At 37.5% G+C, this 22,574-nt stretch overlaps 1 pseudogene across 1 annotated transcript; it reads right to left on the minus strand.

Annotated features, from left to right (window-relative positions):
• Positions 1–1,572: 1,572 nt before the first annotated feature.
• LOC149050691 (uncharacterized) lies at positions 1,573–9,672 on the minus strand (annotated as a pseudogene). The gene is made up of 9 exons (XR_016184333.1): positions 9,288–9,672; positions 7,460–7,581; positions 4,434–4,627; positions 3,908–4,037; positions 3,578–3,728; positions 3,332–3,451; positions 3,154–3,204; positions 2,432–3,061; positions 1,573–2,265 (listed from the first exon to the last, which is right to left on the minus strand). The product of XR_016184333.1 is annotated as an uncharacterized LOC149050691 (transcript).
• Positions 9,673–22,574: the final 12,902 nt, after the last annotated feature.

The raw sequence follows: 22,574 nt of genomic DNA on the forward strand, positions 1-22,574 counted from the left end.
ATTGAGCTAAAACGTAAATATAGTTTCAAACCAACCCTCCTTTAATTAGTAAACATCACAATCATACTCACATAAAAAGTCTATAATTTTTTACATTATTTTCCGGATCTTCAGGGGAGAAGGGCCGCAGGTTTTCATCAATCAGAACCACCTTACTGTCTCTTCCGTGCCAGAGCAATGTTTCTTTTTCGGTCAAATACCAGATAAAGAAATTTACTATCTGATAAAGAACAGATTCGATGTTTTAGGGGTGATAGCTAGAGATTATGTTCAAAAGAATAGCAGCAGACAGGAGTGCCTCTTTAACTCGCTACAAAAACGCACCCGTAAAATTGATCATCTGTCTACATGCTTTAGCTACCATTTGATTGTTCTAACATAATTTTAACTTTACCTCACAAAACACTGTATATTTTCCTTATATTCTGATACGAGTCGGTGCGTTAATGGCATCAAAAACGCCCAGCAGTTTGGGACTAACTCTTACCTGCAAATGAAAAAGGACAACTTAGCGTCGCAAGATTTACCTCTGCTAGAGTGCGAATCGTGTTTCTCAAAGAAAATCCATTAGAGCGTTCTTGCAATAACAACAACAAATAAATCTTATTACGAATTTCAACTTGTGTTTTAAAAATGTTTCATCTCCACTCAAGGTCGCTTGCTTCCAAAAGAAAGAACACAGAGGTATTTCTCTGCGAAAATTAATCGATTCACTAGTAAAGGTTCGAAAAAATATGTACGCGCTCGCCAATTCTTTTTCCCTCTCAGAGACAATAGGCATGATAAGTGAATCGGTACTTACCACACGATGAGCCGAACGCACCGGGCAAAGATTCATACTCTCCAAAGGTATGACGCTCTACCACTGTTATGATTCTTGATTTTACAAGATGAAATAACATCACAATTTTCATCAGCGGCTATTTGACTTAGCGTTGTATATTAAATAACCCATCCCACTTCCTTAATGCACAGAACGCCGAGTACTGCGGAAGTTTGATTCCCAACAATAGAAAGCGATTCATACACGCTTTTTAAAAGTTGCGGTATAGAGGTGACTCTTTGTTTTTGCTCGGAAAAGGCTAATTGTTTTAGCTTAGGAGCACAGGATATGGGATAGTTTAATTGACGCTCATTAGGATGATAAAAAAACCGTGGGAACGGATGAGATTTCGTGGTATACCAAATTAACCCATAGGTGCTAAAAGCATTTCTCAATACGTAATCTGTATTCGCACTGTAAGTAATCATTTTGAGTTCATATCCAGTTATTTCTAAAATGGAACGTTCATATCAGTGCCTCCTTTGCCCGCGATCTTTTGCAAAGTTCAGGAGATTATGCCGATACGTCCACTATGGTCATTATGTTACTCATGGTGCACACACTTAATCAATGTGAGGGAAGGCCCAAATGCACGAGGTAATTGTGGGCTTGATTTACCTCATGTTCTCACCTCTTCCTTGATTTATTTACTCTTGTTTTAACGAAATAAAATTGATTTCAGTAATACCAGAGAACGTTCTGTTTTTCAGGAAATACAGTTCTGGCCTTTAGTTCCATGAGCTCAAGCCCTGTGATTAATGATGTTTATTAACTCAATATATTTGAGAAATATTGTTTACGAGGGCTTTACACTCCCCACTACACAAACACTAGACCTCTGGATAAACACATTAAATAAATGACAACTGTTCCAAATTCTTGAAATAAGTGAATAGTTTCGTCATTAATGGTGCAAGTTTCTCGTGTGTTATACTCGACCAGTCGGTTTAATGATGAATATGCCCAACCATTTTTCCCCTGCAAGTAGTTTCGAAGAGAGTGAGTGGGAGAGAGGCAACCAATGTGTGCGCCTTGGTTAAGCAGGCATCGATCATACGATCAACATTTTGTCACGTACATAACACCACCATCCAACCCACCGTGACTATCTGCACCCAGAAAATTCTACAAGTATCACCCTTACGGGGAGGATTTCTCTTTCCCTCAGTTTTGCAAAAAACATTTTGAAAAACCCCGCGCGTATTTAAGCTGTTGCCGCAATTGTTCCAAAGAGGCCATATAAGATCATATTAATTGTTTAACAAAATCTGTTGTAATCAAATTTAATCCGCTTTTATTGATACCATAACTACGAATGCAAATAGTTTTGAAACTTCCAGACACTGTTGCCCGGTAATTTACACCAAGAACACTTCTTTTTTTTTTGCTGCTCCTTTGTTGGCTGTTGTAGACTTCTCTTTTCTCTTTTGACCCACTACTATCTGTCGAAGGGGAAATAAAAGAAATAACACATCAGTGTTTTTACTCTGCACGTCTATTTGTGTGTCGAAGAGAAAAGTAGAAAACGTTTGAATCACTTAATTTAGGCGGTTATGGCCTTGCTTTCAATTTTTTAAGATTTTAAGATGAAAAGTACTAGCTACTTACAGGTGGAGACGTTGTTTCCTTTTTTAACAGTCTTTGTGACTCGTCGTCTTGTCGAGTTGGTCCGGGAGCACTCATACTGTTTGATTTTTTCTTTGACTGTGCTGCCTGAGCGTGTTCAGCGGCCAGTGTTTGCTTTAAGGGCTTCGTGTTACTCAACAGACATGCCGTCCCACAATGTCCGAACCGACTCCTCTTCCTTCACAAAGTCCCTCCACCACTTCAGTTGGGCGTCCGTCATTCTGTTCGAACCTGTTTCAATCTTTCCCAAAAGATCATTAAGCTGCATACCCTCTTTGCGTCCAAGAATTGGTCGCACCAGAGAGGGTATACCCTTAGGGATTGACCTGAGAATTGTGAACGGTTCTCCGCGTGGCAGCCAGGTGGCATCAGTGGCCCAATTTTTATATTGCATTTGAGCCTTTTTGTCCTCTCCCATGAAAAACCTGAAGGCGGGTAAACATGGTTTTTCATGGGGAGGACGTGCTCCCCGATCCATCAAGAGATGTCGAATAACACCTTGAGTTCTTGACATTCTGGCATAGGATTGTACGCCTCCTTGATTACATTTTGTAGGTCAGGTTGCGTTGACGCGTTTCTTCTTTTCAGTTTTACAGCAATTCTGCTGAACACCTTCAAGAGAAAACCAAAGTTATCTTATATCAGTAATGGTAATGATAATAATAACACTAAGATTTATTCTCAATATCATCATCACTTGTTACCTGATCAACGTCTTCATGGGTGTGCCCGACCATAAGGAAAGAAATGTAGATCTGTTAAAAGAATAACAATTTCTTTTAGATACACAAAAGGGGTCTCTTTATGAGAAACAGCAAAATACAAAAGTTACACCAAGAGATACACTGTCGCACCTTGTAGAAAATGCAAAACGTTATTTACCTCCTTAAATATTCCCATCTCTATCAAATACGCGGAAAAAGCCATAATATATCTGTTCTTGTTTTCCCTGTAACAATTGTCCAATTGCAAAAGCAAACATTCGGGCAGGCAGCCACCGTTCTACGAGAAACAAAAGTGAAAAAAAAGGATCAAAATATGTTACTGCCGTTCATTAAATTCTGTTAAAAAACAAATTGAACAAAATAAGAAACAAAACACAGAGAACAAACCCAAAATCAGCTGTACCTTGATCAAGTTGGTGAATATATTAAGAAGAACATTAAGAGTTAGATTCGAATCATGTTTCCATTGGAGCAGGTCAATGAAACACATGACCCTCTTCTGGCCATGGCAAATTGCGCCGGTGATGTGTTTTGAGGAAATGAGATGGCTCTGTCTGTAGAAGAAAAGAAGAAAGCAATTAAGTATGTGTGCTTGAGAGGGCAGAAGACGTAAGCTATAAATCTAGTTTCAAATTGTTTGTCATACTTTTCGTTTTTGTTAAGAAAAGGCGGTATTTCTTTTTTGTTCCAGTATTTTAGATGTATACTCAGGTGGTTGAAGTCATTTACTCACCTTAGAGATACTTGTAAAATGTGGAATGTTTGCCTTGACCTGGTCCATTCCATCAACAATTACAGACAGATATTTCCTTGGCCGCTGCTCTGCTTTTACCCTGTTCTGATAGAACTGTTCTCTTTCAGCACTGGAATAGATAAAAATGGGCAGTCTCAGACTTCATGTAGCTACTGGCACAATATTTCATAGCACTAAAGTTTGTAAAGGTGCGGATAATTTTGCTGGAAACGCAAGTCAAGGTTTAAACTAACCGGCCTGTGATAAGTCGTATTTAGACTTTCACTTAGTGGTATTTATGTAACCTGGACTAGGACAAAATCCACTGAAATGCTGTTGTAAATGGACGTTCTGCTTTAGGATTAGAGTTTCTGTCTTTTGTGCGTCTTTTGTCGTCTGCAGGCCATGTTTTAAAAGGATATACACGCCACATTTTGTGAACTTAGATTCCTGCTACACGTCAATTAAGTACACATCGTTTCCAGCGATGTCAATGGCAACGCCCCTCATGCGTATAAATTCATACCTTAGGAATGATCACATTCTTGAAAATTGCCTTCCACATTGTGATAGAGGATGACCAAGAAATCGCCTCTGCCTCTCCACTACCAATTGCGATCTCCTCTTTGTACATGCGGTATACTACCACCTTCGATTGACAAGATGGAAGGCAGATCTTATCTTCATGAGGCATAGAATCCCCGCAGCTTTCTATGTGGTCTAAAGATTCAAGGTAGATCAGTGAACACTCCAAACGTATTTGAGATATATGGATTTAACAATTAGTAATAGGATTTCCCATTGATGTATAGGTTTATCAATTTGTAATGGGACCACACAACTATGATTAACTCACTCTTAAACCATCCAATGGCCACACGCATCCGCTCTGTACTTTCTTTCCTGTCTATGTCTCAACACAACTAAACCCCTAGTTAACCCATATATGAACAACTAATGATGTGCACTGTTAAATTACCTCCTCACCACAATTTCTATTTATTAATTTTGGTGATATATAAGTATTCCTGTTGGAAATCTCATTTGTCACATTTTTATTTCTTGTGAGCTTCTGTGAACAATTTGAAATTGTATGGAGAAGTCACATATCAATCACTCAGGGAGTAAATGAGTTAACAAAAGGAAAAAGAAGCATGATTAATGATTTTTATTGATAAGATTAAGAATATTTTCAATTGATTTGACTGCCACACCCTAGCACCTTGAGAAAAGCCCAAGTTTTAAAACAACTCTTGAGACCAGTACAAACAATTCCATCACAAAGTTGATCTTAAAAATGAAAGTTTAGTAACAGCTATGAATGACAAAAGGAATCATAGCTACCAAGACTGTTGCTGGCCAATGTCATTGATTAACTCTTTATTAATCAGTCATTTTCCATAGCTATTCATACAGAATACTAAGGAAATAGGTAATGCCACCCAGTCAAGCTGGTTTCATCATAACAGTTTCAGCTGTACATAAATTAAACTCTTATAGAGTACACATTGATGTCCATGAGGATGCTTCAGTTTCTAGAGGCAAAAAGCCACAATAATTTATAAAGGATAGTTAAATAACACCAGATACATAAGGGAAAATTTTATAATTCTGTTTCTTAATTCAAATCCTTAATTGTGTTTGGAAAGGTAAAGGTATGCATAAATACACCAGTAGCTTCTGAGGCAACAAAAGTAGATGCAAGTTGTTGAATTGAGACTGAAGCTAAATAGAAGGTGAACAGACTAATACCTTGGATATAGAGTATTTTATATTTTTAAGTATAAATCACTCATGGAGCTTAGTAGCTATCTGTTGGACAATATCACCATGCACTGTTAATAACATCAGTATCATCATATTATTAATTTAAAAAAACCCTATTGGATGATCAAGAGAAACATATATTGGTTTGATTGTAACTTCCTGTAGAACACATATACAATCATACAGCCTACAAAATGATAATGGAAAATTAAAACAACTGCACTAATTCTCAAACTAATAGGTTCCAAATTTTTCTAACCTTTCATCAAAAAAAAAGGAAAATTATTTGTTATTCAAATAAAATAAAAAAACAACAACAGCTCACAGATTGGTGCAAAATTTGAGTAAGTTTGTATTTCAATTTGCTTGAGGAGAAAATGTCTTATACCCCAATATTTTTTAGACTGGTATCAAATTAAAGATACAAAATATATGCCTCCACCATCATTTCCAATGACTTAAGACAGCCACTGTGTTTCATATTTCAACACTAAATTACATTTGCCACCTTCTTATTTCAAGCTGAATTACAAAGAAGCCATTTAGCTAGTATGCACGAAAGTTGAATATCACTAATGTGGATTGCTTATCAACAAATCACAAACTGTAAACTACACCCCATTTTGTAGAGAACATTCATTGTCAGAAAAAAAAAATGAATGGAATACAGTCGTTTTCACAAAACAAAATTTAGGCTTTCTGCCTTTTAGTAATATTATTACATAATATCCAAAATGTCCCCTGAATCACGTATGATTAGATTTCTTTTAAAGTTACAGGACAGAAAAACAGTGGTTGGCATTTTGAATTGAATTTCTCCCATAATTGTAAAGAAAAATTCAGCAAAAAACTGCAAAATGTAACAATAAGTAGTGATGTTTGGCTGGCTTAGAGGCAAGACACATCCTAAGTACTCAGCTATACACACAATTCAACAAAATGGAACAAGTAGCTCTCAACAACACCAGTCCACAAGTCAAATTGAATGGTTTTAAAAGATAGGTTACTGTCATTTTGATGATGTTAAGAACAATGAGTAGAAAAAAGGTGTACTCTCTCTTATTTAAAAAGACAGTGATCTGTCTTGCTCACATGGGAGAAAGCATATGAACTGCCAGCTGACTAAGAGACTGATATAGGTATTTTGTGTAGCAGCTTTATTGCTCAGCTCCTTAACACTGATCCAGACTGCCCACCTCTTTTAACACAATTTTATGCAGTATATTGTTTACCCTTGAATGGTAACATTTTCTCCCAAGCCAGCTTGCTTGCTTTAGTCAACAAATTAATGGAACTGAAAAAATACACAAGTCATCATGGTATGATCCAAAGCATTCTACGCTTCTCTTTCTACTTAAAGAAAGTGACATCAATAATAGTCACAATTAAGGTATTGGTATTAAATAATTAAATGTTTGTGTATAAGAGCAATCACCAGCCACATTTAATGCATTTCAAAACATTTAACAGTCATGCAGCCCCCATGAAAAAGATACATGTACATTAACACCTAAAACAGTTTGGCCTCAGAAGCCAAACATACTTATAGAAGAAACTTAGGGAGGAGGAACCACACTACTCATTGAGTGCAGTACTCCTTCTTCTAATTCCTCCCACTCAAGTGTTCTTAAAAGCCACTCAGAGACTTGAGTAGATGATAGAATACATAAGCCTGGCTCACCTTGCTCCTAGTTGCAAGGTTAAGGATTAACAAATAAATGTTGTCTTTCTAAATATGCACAGTGTGACATAGAATAGGTGTGTCTATTACAAACCTTTAGATACCTTTATCATAAATTACAGCCATAATCCAGCCATGAAGTGTACCCAGTACAATGCCACATGTGTGCTGCCACCAGTCATAGTGATAATATCATATGGTCATTTTTTAGGAGAGTTGAACCAACCTATATTTAAAAATCAGAAAACCATTTAACAAATCGTTACATGGCAAAACCTGTTGGTCACAATTGAAACCACCAAAAATTACAAGTAACACCTCCCTGTCACTTTTTAACCCAGTTGATGGATTTTAAAGATACTAATAAATATAGATGGTTTTAACAGCTTAAATTACTGATGCACAACTTAAAAGACCCACAGTCAATATTTAACTAATTTGTTCAAACCAATTGGAGTTCAGACCTTGACAATACAAGTATGTACATATCAAGAGGTGCCTGCTATTAATTTGTATTCCACACTTGTTTAGTAATGCCATGAATGTTGAATAATCAAACAGAGAGAACAGTTTCATAATTATAGTTAACCCTTTAACCATCATGTGTGACCAAGACAGAATTTCTCCTTACAATATCAATACAATATTAAACAGACAAGTGATGAGAATAAAGGAAAATATTAATTAGGGGATTATTAGTTGATCCAATACCAAATTCTCAAAACTAACATCAGAAGAACTATATGGCAGACAGTAAGAAGAATTACTAATGAGATCTTAGGAGTTAAAGGGTTAGAGCTAATGTCAACTGTAAAAATCATTTTGGCATTTCACATGTACAGGAAGTTCTTATTTGACTTAGAATTTTGCAAACCAGTTAATGAAGGCCTTGATGGGGTTTAACTGTGAGCCATCAAAACATGATAGGCTCAATATTAAGGGGACCCTCTGGTTGGAATCCATCAAAAGAGAATGACTCATTGGTAAAATAGTCATCATCAGTAATCATCATTAGAACCATTCATAAACTGCTCAAATTTAGCAAGAAGTGGACCACTCTACATACCAACCAATGAGTGGGGTTAGCCACATCTGTTTATTCTTTGTTAATTATTAACAATAACAACAAAGAATCAAACATTTTTTAAGTATCTTCTGCCACCTCAAGTAATTAAGCACAAAATACATCCAATTGGTTTGGTTCATGACTATATCTACACATAGTACATAAGATTATAGGTGGCAATTATGAACTAAAATTGGATTTTGACTTTTGATGTCACCCTGGTAACAAAAGCATTTCAAGGAAAGTTCAACATGTCAAAACTTCTCTTATTTTTGACAAAACAGAATTTTGTTGCCTACCTGCACAATATGTCGAATGAGAAATATTTTTGACTCCCTCACTAGGATCAGTTTTTCAGTGACATTCTTGGTCAGCATTTTGTAGATTTTCACAAGAGTGTCAATTCTACACTGAATTTAAAAGAAACTTTGAGTTTGAATCAGAATTTATCCTTGTGTACATGACGAAATGACAACCACTCAATTCCATCACCACAGCAATTTGGCACATTTATTATCTCAATACTTGGGCCTTTGTAATACCTCAAAAACATTCATGACTCTGGAACCATTTTACACACTGCTCCTCAATCAAACTCTCTACATTTATAGTGAACAAGCCAACTCTCTACATTTATAGTGAACAAGCCACAGTTTTTGCAAATAGCTTTCAGTAAAGTTCATTGCCATTCCCAGCTAAGATGACAAGTCCAAAAGGCATCGATTGGCACGATTTCATTCTCTTCGATACTTCAAATTCACCTGCACGTTAAATTTAAAAGAATGACTTATCATTTTCTCGTTTAAAGCTCAATGGGTTTGCTGCCTAATAAAAATATTGTGCGAAAATTTCAAAGAGTTTTATACCTGAAGCACATGTTAATCGAACATAATGTCTCCTCAGGAACTGCAGAAATTGTGTTCATGATGAATTGACACCAAGGCGATATCTTTAAGCTTTTCCCAGGACATCCACTACACTTCTGTTCAAAGAAGTGACATAAACTACTCAAGTTTTCAGTTTTCGTTAAAAAGCCGACACTGTTGGCGATGGAATCACTTCGTCCCCAACATCATCCAAGTCCTATACCGACCAACGTGGTGTGTTTACGTTTACTTCTCTGATGGCGCTGCTCGCCCTTTTAGCTTCTATTTTGTTAATCATCTCTAGCCTTTTTTGCCTCCATGATATAGATTTCTGTTAATTTGACGTTTTCACTTGCCACTGCGGCAAAATCCATTTCGAGTTGAACGAATTATACACCGTGGAGCATCAGCATCCTGGCCTCAAACGACAACATTCCAGAATTTGGACTGAATTCTGGGATGAGGGGACATTGGAACAAACAACTCCTATTTTTAATTCCGTGAGAGGATTTATGTAAAAACAAATCACGTATTTCAAATGTAGAAAGATAACGGGAAAACATTCTCCCCATCATATTTCTCTCATCATGTTCACAAGCGGACAGCTTTTTTTAACATCATCTCATATTATTTCCCGTTTCTAAGACACTTTTTCGCGCTAAGGAAACTGAAATTATACATTCGAGCTTGGTTTTAGTTTTACAACCACTAGCCTCAGAACTCTGGAATCATCTGTTTTTGTCTCGTTGGTTTTTACCAATGTAATGTGTTGCTGACTCGTCGACGTTCCACATTTTGTTAGAGCATTCTCTGGGCGTTAATTACTGACACTATCTTGTTTTTGGCAAGGCTTTTTTCGATGAAATAAGGGCAGTTTGAAAATTAAAAGAGTTTCCTTTTATACTTGGTAGTCTATGATATGTATATTTGTGTCCCATCGTATTTTAATGATAAAAATTTCACAATTTTTTTTGTTGAACTGATGCCGGGTCGCTCTCGCCTTCATACCAACCAAAAGTTGGTTTCTTTATTCTTCAGTGTGGGCGAGAAAACTTTTTCCCCTTACTTTTTTTGAGACTTTTCATTGCTGATAACGCTGTTTTTATTTTTAAATAACATGCAAAAAGTCGAAATTCAGATTAAGATTAGAAATTTTCCAAAGCAAAACGGCAGAGAAACAGAATTTTTTGTCGCGTTATGGTGATATACTGAACTCGCTAGGACCAATCAGAATCAGTTTTGCACATTGGGTATATATTTAACTATAGATAAACAAAATAACCCACGTACCAGAGAATGAACACAGGTCAATAACACAATGTCTGAAAAGCTTCAGTTTATCTAAAAATTCATAATTTAATCTTTTGTGAGCTTTGGATTGTCGAAATAATTATTTGTGCAGTCGTGGGTGAAGTGGGAGGGGGAAGAGAGATAAACGAAAGCCGGCTGGTCCACATCCTGAACGATGACATAGAAATCTGCGTTAATTAACAAATTCAGAGAAGTCTTGAATTACTTGGAAATGTAATACTTCTATCAAAGAATTTTATCTTGACTTGATGCATTGCGAGTTCCTCCTGATTCTCAATAAAAATCCCTTCCGCCAAACCTAAGTAACCGATTTTATTTAACGCATTTCCTCGAATAATCGCCAGGGCGCTTCTTCAAAATTTGGGATGAACGGAGGGGCGCTTATTGGAAGGAGGGCCCTCAATCGAGGGGGCACTTATTTAGAAACTAATGTGGCAATAAACAGGTTTCTTCGAATATGGGAATATATTTTTAAACACCCGCATAATTTAGGGTTGCAATTACAGTAAGTTCCTTCCGGCTATTAACTGAAAAACTAGTAGTAAACAATATAGAAAGAAGAGGTGATACAAATCAAAGGGAGAGGATTCAGCGAGACAGTTTTTATTTGCGTCAAGAGATAAAGGTTAAATTTAAAGGGCTTCCAAGCAATCTTTGAAACATGACTATCATGACGATATTTTCTTCAAAAACAATCAGTGACCATAAGGAAAGTAATGGTCACTTCCATCGGCGATTAGTCCACGTAGATTTACCTCTGTTCAGATTTAAGTGACAAAGAAAGTAAGTCTAAGTAAATTCAAATGTATCCTCTAAAGTTGTGAGAGTTCGTTTGTTTACCGCAATGGCGTGTGCAAATCTTGTCTTTCTTCCACCGAAAAACTGAAGTAACATGAGACACTTAAGGGGATTTAATGCTGCGTTTACTTATGTCATTGAACTTCCTCGGTTTCTGTTATGAAATTTATAATAGAAATGTCCAAAATTTAACGGACTTGAAAAGACTCAACGAAAGTGTATTTATAGCAGATCGTGGACCTCAAATCATTGCTTGACGTTTTAAAGGGGGGAGGGGGAAAGGGGATAAGCGAAAGCCGGCTGGTCCACATCCTGCACGATGACATCAAAATCTGCGTTGATCCACAAATTCAGAGACGTCTTGGATTATTTCCAAATGTAATATTTCTATCACATAATTTTATCTTGACCATTTGCATCGCGAGTCCCACTTGATTTTTCATAAAATACAAAAACATTCCGTTAAACCTAATCAAGCAATCTCATTTAGTGTATTTCCTCGAATAAGCACCGGAGCGCCATTCTGTAATTTTGGCTGAAAGGAGAGGCGCTTATTGGAAAGAGGGCGCTTATTAAGAAATTATTAACCTGTACTGATTCAGCTGTAGTTGAAACTTAAAAAATTACAGATAAAGTGCCAAGGAAACAGGTTTTCTTTGTATCTAAGAAAGTGAGGGAGGAGTTGGGGGAGAGCTTATTCCAGGGGGGGAGGGGGGGGCCTTAAAACGCAATAAAACAAGCCTTTCTCCCGGTAGGAGTCATTTAAAGTTTTAAACTTCATCTTACAGCGGACATCTAACTATCTGTTTTTTATTATTTCTTGTTGACAGGGACTTATCCCATAATCAGTTACAGGACTTACCCCCAGGAGTTTTCAGCAGCGTTTATTCTCTCGAAAGACTGTAAGTACCGACTAACATAATCTTTATTCATTACGGTAACGTCCACACGAGTGAGTCGAGGGCCCGAAACAGTTTCACACAGAATTCCACTACTTGCAATTGAAAACGTACAATCGGTCGAGAAAAAAATAAAAGCGTGCAACAAAACACCGTCTAATTCTTCACCCCCCCCCCCCCTCCTCAAAAACCCCAAGACTCGCCATGCTAGGACTAGAAACTGGCCTCAAAATCAAGCTCAACTTTGTATCAAGGGTGAGGTAGGGAAGGCAAAGACCAGGCAACCAGGTAAGTACGAGTTATACTAGACTTTTTGCTTCTAAATCTTAGGTTTTCAGCAATTTGTAGCCCCCAGGAGCAGTTGTTATCAGAGCTCAGTTATGACATGAAAATCTTGTAATGGGAAATTCATTTGGTGTCGGGTTCGGGTGCATTAATCATTAAGTGACTCGGTAGTTCGTTCAGTTTACAAGACATAATTGTTATTTATGTAATGTAAATAATACGGACCGACCTAGGCTGGTGAAAACCATTTGTTTTGAAGAGTTAAACAAATGCTTGCTAAAAGAGCCTGTATGATTAAGAACTTTACTTACCGAGAGACCCTCCCGGCTATAAACTGAAAAAAAAGTATTGGCGAGTAGATAGTATAGAAAAAAAGAGGTGATGCAAATTAAAGAGAGAAGCTTCACCCAAACAGTTTTATTTGCGTAAAGATAAAGCTAATATAGAGGGCTTCCAAGCAATCTTTGCAACATGACTATCATGACGATGTTTTCTTTAAAAACAATCAGTGATGTTAAGGAGAGTATTATTCAGTTCCATCGGCGATTAATCCACGTAGATTTACCTCTGTTAAATTAAGTGACAAAGAAAGTCAATGTCATCATTTTTAAATGTATGTTTTGAAGTTGTGAGAGTCCGCACCGGCGTGCGCAAATCTTGTCCTTCTTCCACCGAAAAACTGAAGTCAAGTGAGACACTATTCAGACACAAGAGATTTAATGCTGCATTTATTCATGCCATGAAAATCCCTCGGTTTCTGTTGTGCAACTTACGATAGAAATGTCCAAATTCAACGGACTTGCTAAAAGTATATTTTTAGTAGATCGCAGAACTCAAAACATCACTTGGCGTTTGAAAACGAGCAAACTGTTTTGGTGATTTCGAATTGTAAGTTAAATCTATTGTAAATGTGAACAAGTACCTTGCTTTCTGAGTTGCTGTTGGTGAAGGATTTTAAAGTTACCAACGGTTTTTAAGCCGCGTGTCAACCCATTTGATAACTCAAAATTTGCAACCACAAATTTGTCATTTGGATCCGCCATTAGCCTTGCTACTTGAATGATTACCCTTCTCTGAAAGTTGTTTCACCATTTTATTTTAACTTAGCGACGCAATACATCTGAGAATACAATCAATAAGTAAAATTTTGGCACCAAACTTGCAGCTTCGCTATAACTCGACCATCATTCTGGTGATTCATTATCAAACTCACTCCGATCCATATACCAAGAAAGATAATTTTTCGACATGTTTATTAAATTAATTCATCTCAAAACAAGAGGTTGTCACAGATATAACACTTATTGAAATTCTACAAGTTTTACGCACTTGTTACTGTAACTATTCATTTACAAAGCCTAAAAATTTCCACTCTCTAAAAATACCAAACCTGATGTTTCGATCGAGCGTTAGCCCTTCATCATTGGCTCTGACGAAGGGTAATAACGCTCGAAACGTCAGCTTTAAAATTCTTTATGGTGGCTTATTTACGTTATCAACCCAGTTGATGAAACTAAATTTCCCTAATTTCCAACGATTTCGTAGAGAGGTATTGTGACAGCTCACCTGTAGATATAGACAATAAAAAGAGGGGTCAAAAGCTTTTCCTGTAACTTTTAAAATGGTGTCTACCTCAACACCAATCTTTTCAATCAGTTCCCTGATTCCATATACATCACCCACGAACAGCTGTGGAAACTGTTGGGAGCCACACACGTGTAGAGTCAAGAAAACCTCTCTTGACAGGGTACATACATGTACATTTTGAATGGATTAACACACACACCTTAGAAGCAAATTATTATGAACACGTGTCGGAAACATTGTGCCCTTACCAAAAACAATATGCACTAAAAACGTGTACCAGATGAGGGTAAAGTTTACCCGAATGGACCAATCACAGCGCTTTGTTTCCATCAGTTTCGCGCCGGGTAAACTTTACCCGACTGGGGTAAACTTTAACACTAGCAATTCGCCAAACAGAGCACTTATGTGGGTTGTAACGGCGCAGAATAATTACATTCTTTCAATTGTAGCTTCCTAGAATCGAATTTCGCGATTGATAGGTGAAATAACGTGCAAAACCGATCAGCTTTCGAATAGGATGGCGCGCTTTTGGATTTGGTTGAGATTCATGTCACGAAAGTCACGTTTGTTTTAGCGTTGTATCAAACATTTTTGACATGAAGGTGTTTTATTGAAAGGTTCTAGGTGATAAGTTTGCACATCAGCAAATCAGACGTGTAATCTAATTCTGCAGCAATCCTAGCGTACGTTAGCGACCTCGTTGGCGACATAACTTACAAGTTCGCGATCGTTCATCGAGCCGCCATGACAATGTGCTCCATTAGTTCCCTTTCCAAAATTAATTTTTCTTTACAAAATGAAAACAGCCGACATTTCGAGTATTAATGTAAGATGTGCAGCGTTTCGCTCGCCAAAAACGTGACACGTATAATCTGTAAACTTCTTGGTGCTACGTCAGTCACGCACTAAAGAAAACTGTCATCTGTGTTTAGATCATTCCTTCTTTCCAGAGCCGAACAATTCGGTATTTAGTAGGGAAGTAGTTGTGTTTTACGTCCTTATCACGTTCAGCGAGGATTTCTATAATGCAATACTTGACAAATTACATGTTACTTGTATTTCAGAGTTCCAAATGACGAGTTGTTATACGTAAACATTTGTTTCATTCATCGAATCTCCAATTTTCAAGCTTTTCGAAGAACTCCAACGCTACATTGAGCCAAATCCTCCCTCCGAGTAAAGCATGTTGTTATTCATCTTGGTTTAGTTTACCCGAAATAAAGTTTACTCGGAGTAAAGTAAACGCAGAGTAAAGTTTACCACAAGTAAAGTTTACCCAAAGTAAAGTTTACCAGAAGTAAATTTAACCACGAGTAAAGTTTACCACGCGTTAAGTTTACCCGGAGTAACGTAAACGCTGAGTAAAGTTTACCACGAGTAAAGTTTACCCGATACTGAATAATAGCTTTACCGCGACATTCGATTAAAGGCCATCTGGTTTCCAACTCGAATCTTGCAAAGAACGCTGTTACAATTTACTTCTGTTGCAGTCGCAAAACCTTTCGATGTATTCGGGCGGTCCATTTGCTTTCTGAAAATCTTGATTTCCAGATTTGCCGAGCATTGTTTCTTGCGAATTCTGGAGCGCGCTTATCGGACTTTTTTGAAGTAATCTACGCTCATGTAAGAACACTTCTCAAGAGGGCCTGTTTAATTCTACTAAAAGGAGGCTTTTCCTTCGTTTTATCGATAAGTTTGTGGAACAAGTTTGCACACCGGTAAATCAAGCGTGTAATCTAATCGAAGCGTCTTATTTATCCGGCGGCGTTAGTAGCTTAACTTGCGTTCATCGAGCCGCCACGACAATGTCCTCCATTACTTCCCTTTCCAAAATTCATTTTCCTCACAATTTAAGAAAACGGTTAAAATTTTGATGTAATGTAAGATGTGCGGCGTTTCGCCCGCCGTAAACGTGGCACGCGTAATCTTTAATAATCTTGGTGGCACGTAAGTTACGCACCAAAGAAGTTATTCCTTCTCTCCTGAGTTGCTAATAAAGAAGTAGTTGTATTTCAAGTCCTTATCACGTTCAGTTTGGATTTCTTCACAGCAATACATGGTAAATTATTCGCATGGCTTACCAAATGGTGTGATATTATTGAAGGAATATGTTTTTTTTTTATCGAATCCCAAAGGACACCCTGAGGAAACTGCAAAATCTATAACTTGAAAAAGAGATAAACTTGAAATCATGGATGGTTTGGTAGCAGTACTGACAAAGACTCATTTCGTAACATTTTTTATTATGTTGATTTCTAATTATATTTATAATATTTTTCCCAACTAAAATTGTGACCTAACTGAGTTGAGTTGAGTCCACTCACTAACGTAAGCTCTTTGCTTATGCGGTGCCTGGAAAAGAAGCGAACAAAAGGATTAGAGGACATTGAGCTAAAACGTAAAGATAGTTTCAAACCAACCCTCCTTTAATTAGTAAACATCACAATCATACTCACATGAAAAGTCTATAATTTTTTACATTATTTTCCTGATCTTCAGGGAAGAAGGGCCGCAGGTTTTCATCAATCAGAACCACCTTACTGTCTCTTCCGTGCCACAGCAATGCTTCTTTTTCGGTCAAATACCAGATAAAGAAATTTACTACCTGATAAAGAACAGATTCGATGTTTTAGGGGTGATATCCAGAGATTATGTTCAAAAGAATAACAGTTACTGTAATAAACCGGTCACAGAAGAGTGCGTTCTTAAAACAGGAGTGCCTCTTTAACTCGCTATAAAAACGCACACGTAAAATGGATCATCTGTCTACATGCTTTTGCTACCATTTGATTGTTCTAACATAATTTAACTTTATCTCACAAAACACTGTATATTTTCCGTATATTCTGATACGAGTCGGTGCATTAATGGCATCAATAACGCCCAGCAGTTTGGGACTAAGTCTTACCTGCGAATGAAAAAGGACAACTTAGCCTCGCAAGATTTACCTCTGCTAGAGTGCGAATCGTAGTTCTCAAAGAAAATCCATTAGGGCGTTCTTGCAATAAAAACAACAAATAAATCTTATTACGAATTTCAACTTGTGTTTTAAAAATGTTTCATCTCCACTCGACATGTTGAGGTCGCTTGCTTCCAAAAGAAAGAACACAGAGGTATTTCTCTGCGAAAATTAATCGATTCACTAGTAAAGGTTCGAAAAAATATGTACGTCCTCGCCAATTCTTTTTCCCTCTCAGAGACAATAGGCATGATGAGTGAATCGGTACTTACCACACGATGGGCCGAACGTACCGGGTGAAGATTCATGCTCTCCAATGGCATGACGCTCTACAACTGTTATGGTTCTTGATTTTACAAGATGAAATAACATCAAAATTTTCACCAGTGGCTATTTAACTAAGCGTTCTATGTTAAATACCCCATCCCACTTCCTTATTGTACAGAACGAGTACTGCGGAAGTTTGATTCCCAACAATAGAAAGCGATTCATACACGCTTTTTAAAAGTTGCGGTATAGAGGTGACACATATTTTTTTGCTCGGAAAAGGCTAATTGTTTTAGCTTAGGAGCACAGGGTATGGGATAGTTTGATTGACGCTCATTAGGATGATAAAAAAACCGTGGGAACGGATGAGATTTCGTGGTATATCAACTTAGCGCATAGGTGCTAAAAGCACTGCTCTTTACTTAATCTGTATTCGCACTATAAGTAATCATATTGAGTTCATATCCAGTTATTTCTAAAATTGAACATTCATTCCTCGAATAATCGCCCGAGCAAACAAACCTCACCACCCGCCAAACGAGGACTAAAAGCGCTAGCATCATAATCAAACTCAACTTTGTATCGGGGTTGGGTAGGGAAGGCAAAGATCAGGCAACCAGGTAAGCACAAGTAAAACAAGACTTTCTGTAGTTTTTTAGCCCCTAGGAGCAGTCATCATCAGAGCTCAGTTATGATATGAAAATCTTTTCAAAATTGCTCACCTGAGGCTAAACTTTATAGCAAATTAACGGTGTTGATTAAAACACAGTGCGTGAAAAGACATGCGTCGAAAGCCTTACGAAGTATTTTCACTTTTTCAGCACGCGGTCATATTACAAGTACTGCGGTTTGGATTTGTGTAATTGTTGCCCTCCATGCTATGGGCGGTTCATTTGGCTTCGGGCGTAATAACCACCACGTGCCTCGGTAATTCATCTTGTTTACTCGGTTGGAAAACCTGTCACAAGCTTAAGAATATCTGTTTTACTGAATATAATCGTTAATTGATATAATACATATACTACGGACCGACCTAGGCTGGTGAATAACATTTCAATTTATTTTCAAACACCGAACGAAATGCTTGCCACAATTTGAAAAATTTCTAAGCGAGTAGATAGTATAGAAAAAAGAGGTTATGCAAACTAAAGAAAGAGGCTTCACAGAAACATTTTTATCTGCGTTAAGTAAAAGTAATCTAAAGGCTCCCAAGCAATTTTTGAAACATAACTATCATGACGATGTTTTCTTCAAAAACAGTCGGTGCTCTTACGGAAAGTATTAATCACTTAAATAGTCGATTAATCCACAAAGATTTACCTTTGTGTAGTTTTTGAATGGCAAAGAAAGTAAGTGTAGGTAAATTCAAATGTTTGTTTTGTGAGTGGAAATGGTGTTGTTTTCGAGTATTAAAATTAGCTTGGGGCTTTTAATTTCCGCACGGAAAGACCAGGCTTAACTATGTGAAAATTGTAACATCGTCATTAACGTCATGACATAATATAATTAGGCACCCCATCGTTAAATCCAGAATTCCGAAAAATCTCTTGCAGTTAGCACCGTGTTCGATAAGGAAATCAATACAGTAAGGTAGCCTTGCGTAGCTAACGACGGCGGCTGGTGATAAAACCCGAATAATCACCGAATACTGCGAATAGTCGCGAATAGTAACGAATAGTAGCGAATATTGATATATACATTGATTGTCAAGTTTTCGGTAAGCGACTAAATCAAGTTCCCCTATTTGTCAAGCGCCCCTATATGTCATGTCGCGTTACCAACTACAGTCTTCTAGTGACCTGATTAGGCCGTTTATTGTACAAAACAAGACACTCTATAGAGTGCACACTCGTGCCTAACCTACTGCGAATGAGCTTTGTTATACATATACTGTGCGTTTTGCATGGCTTTCTTCTCTAGTAGCTTGTGTGACAATAGCGTGACATTTTATAGGTGTCCGAGTTCAAGGCGTTCAAGAACATATCAATCAAGTCTTATGTTTTGCATTGTTGACCTTCATTGGGATTCCTGTGCAATTTATTATTTATCACGGCTGTCATCAAGGGGATTAAATTTCTCGAACTATAAATGAAGGTCACGAAATGTGAGTGAAAGTTTTCGGAAAAAGCAATGTTCCTTTACGAGTTAATTTGCAAGTTACTGTTCAAATCGAAGACCGTCTACGGGCCGAATTAATTCGGGCCAAGATGATAAGTATGACATCGATAAATTTTCTGGTGAATTGAAATTAGTCCAAGTAAATGGCTGAGGCACATACTGACAGATGTAGTTCAACAGCAGTGTCAGAATCTCTGCAACACATTCCAATGTAAAGTGTCTTATATTTATCAAGTATTCTTTATCCTCCGGGGAAGAATTTGAAAACACATTCGACGGTAATTTTTATGTACTAGTAGTATGTAAATTGGTATCTTTATGAACAAAAGTTACTGTCCTCGATAAGTTGTTGTGTATTTTGATATCTGACGGAGTTGGAATCGAAGCTCGTCTACAGGCCGAATTAATTCAGCCCAAGATAATAAGATATCTGACGGAGTTTGAAGAAAAATGGAGTCGTGTTTTGCAGAGTTAGCTTAATTTTGGTTCTCCTACTAAAGTAAATGTTCGTTATGTGTTTCTTAACATTGTGTTGTTTGAAGATTTTAGATATATGAAAATTCACATATTTGCACTGCGGTGGAAAGATGAAATTAGAAGATCCTCGCAGCTAAGAACACTACTGAAACTAGTAGTTGTAAGTAGGACCTGAAAAAAATTTCAGGCCCGTACGGGATTTGAACCCATGACCTCTGCGATACCGGTGCAGCGCTCTACCAATTGAGCTAACAAGCCAACTGGGAGCTGGTCAATGAATTGGGTACAAATAAACATCCGAGTGAATGAAGATTTTAGATATATGAAAATTCACATATTTGCACTGCGGTGGAAAGATGAAATTAGAAGATCCTCGCAGCTAAGAACACTACTGAAACTAGGTAGGACCTGAAAAAAATTTCAGGCCCGTACGGGATTTGAACCCATGACCTCTGCGATACCGGTGCAGCGCTCTACCAATTGAGCTAACAAGCCAACTGGGAGCTGGTCAATGAATTGGGTACAAATAAACATCCGAGTGAATGAAGATTTTAGATATATGAAAATTCACATATTTGCACTGCGGTGGAAAGATGAAATTAGAAGATCCTCGCAGCTAAGAACACTACTGAAACTAATAGTTGTAAGTAGGACCTGAAAAAAATTTCAGGCCTGTACGGGATTTGAACCCATGACCTCTGCGATACCGGTGCAGCGCTCTACCAATTGAGCTAACAAGCCAACTGGGAGCTGGTCAATGAATTGGGTACAAATAAACATCCGAGTGAATGAAGATTTTAGATATATGAAAATTCAGGATCTTCTAATTTCATCTTTCCACCGCAGTGCAAATATGTGAATTTTCATATATCTAAAATCTTCATTCACTCGGATGTTTATTTGTACCCAATTCATTGACCAGCTCCCAGTTGGCTTGTTAGCTCAATTGGTAGAGCGCTGCACCGGTATCGCAGAGGTCATGGGTTCAAATCCCGTACGGGCCTGAAATTTTTTTCAGGTCCTACTTACAACTACTAGTTTCAGTAGTGTTCTTAGCTGCGAGGATCTTCTAATTTCATTGTGTTGTTTATTGCAACTTAATACCACAGATCGAGAGCTTGGGATGCCTGTGCCCCAAATGAATTTTGGTGTTTTTGACAGGAGAAGCTTATCGAAGTCTTCGTAGCAATCACACCTTGAACTTTTTTTAAATATGTTGATACTGCATGATCCAAGTTTTATGATCTACGCGCAAGTATGAATTCATCAGCTGGAAAGCGTCGTGCGCCGGTACGGTTGCCTTATCAGCTCATATGGGGCTTTCGTTGTTCTAGGCTCACAGCATTTCACTCTCTGTTAGAAACGGCTAGTTCAATTTTCATCTCATTATTAATTCATTTATTTTCACTAGTCGGCACTATTCGCGACTATTCGCAGTATTCGGTTGTTATTCGGGTTTTATCACTGGCCAACGACGGCAGATTGGTTTCAATCCCAGCTTTCGTTTCCCGTTCCCGCGTTTCACGTAGGCTTCTATATATATTCTTTTATCATCGTTATTACAAGCGACAGGTTTTGTCTTAAAAAATAAAAAAAGTACACATACAATATATAGGAGTGGTTGTTTTCATGAAGCACTGAAAAATGGATTATCGTAGCTTTGTTGACTTGAAAGACCGGCGATGCCAGCGCGCGACTGACCTATCCTTTCCCTCACTCGTCGATTGAACATAGGTTGGTCGCCTCTGTAATTTAAACACTCATTTATAAAATCATTGAATAGCTTACTGTCGAAAAGGATAATTGAATTCTTGTCAACCCCGAAAAAAAGACCCCAAGGGATAAATGTGTTTTAGTGGTGCAGAGTATTACTGCAAAAGAGCGTAGTTTCGTGTTCCGAGTCAACTTTTTCGCTTCGCTACGCTTTTCAAAGCCACTTCTAATATCTAAAAGGTAAGCAACAAAAATAATACCAGGCAAGAAACCATTTGCGTAAAACAATGTTTGATATTGTCTTTCGAAGAAGACTTTCTTATATTGTGAGTCTCAAAGGGAATTTATGGAACACTATACCCCTGTAATTTGTGCGGTGGCGCAAAAGCGGAGAGCGTAAAAATAGCTTTTCACAGGTCTAACTCCTTTTAGTTTTAAAGAACAAACCTGGAATTTAATTCAGTCATTGCTGTCAGGCTAATGTTTAATTTGATGGTATCAATGATTGTAATCTCTCGAGAAATTGTGTAAAAAAACCCTTGCTGGAATATATGGTAAACCAGGAACTTTTGTAACGTTGACCTTTTTGAGACCTTTGTTAACTTCAAATTAACACCAAAAAATGAGAAAAATATCAATTAACTTTTTTTCCCTTTGTTAAATTTCTTGATATCTACTTTCATTTTTTAAAAATGTTTTGTGAAGATTACGTTAATCAAGGAGGCACAATTGTAATTTGGAAGTCGGGTTGTAAAATCAGGGATTTTGCGAATCGTGATTTTATTACTCGACGTGAAGAGTCATACCGAACCACATCAGATTTTTCTTAGCTGCAGCATCTAAAAGTTAAAGTGCAGGTGGTGGTCGAGAGAA

Source organism: Pocillopora damicornis, chromosome 2, assembly GCF_964200805.1.
Source record: "Pocillopora damicornis chromosome 2, jaPocDami1.2, whole genome shotgun sequence".
Taxonomy (NCBI): Eukaryota; Metazoa; Cnidaria; class Anthozoa; order Scleractinia; family Pocilloporidae; genus Pocillopora; species Pocillopora damicornis.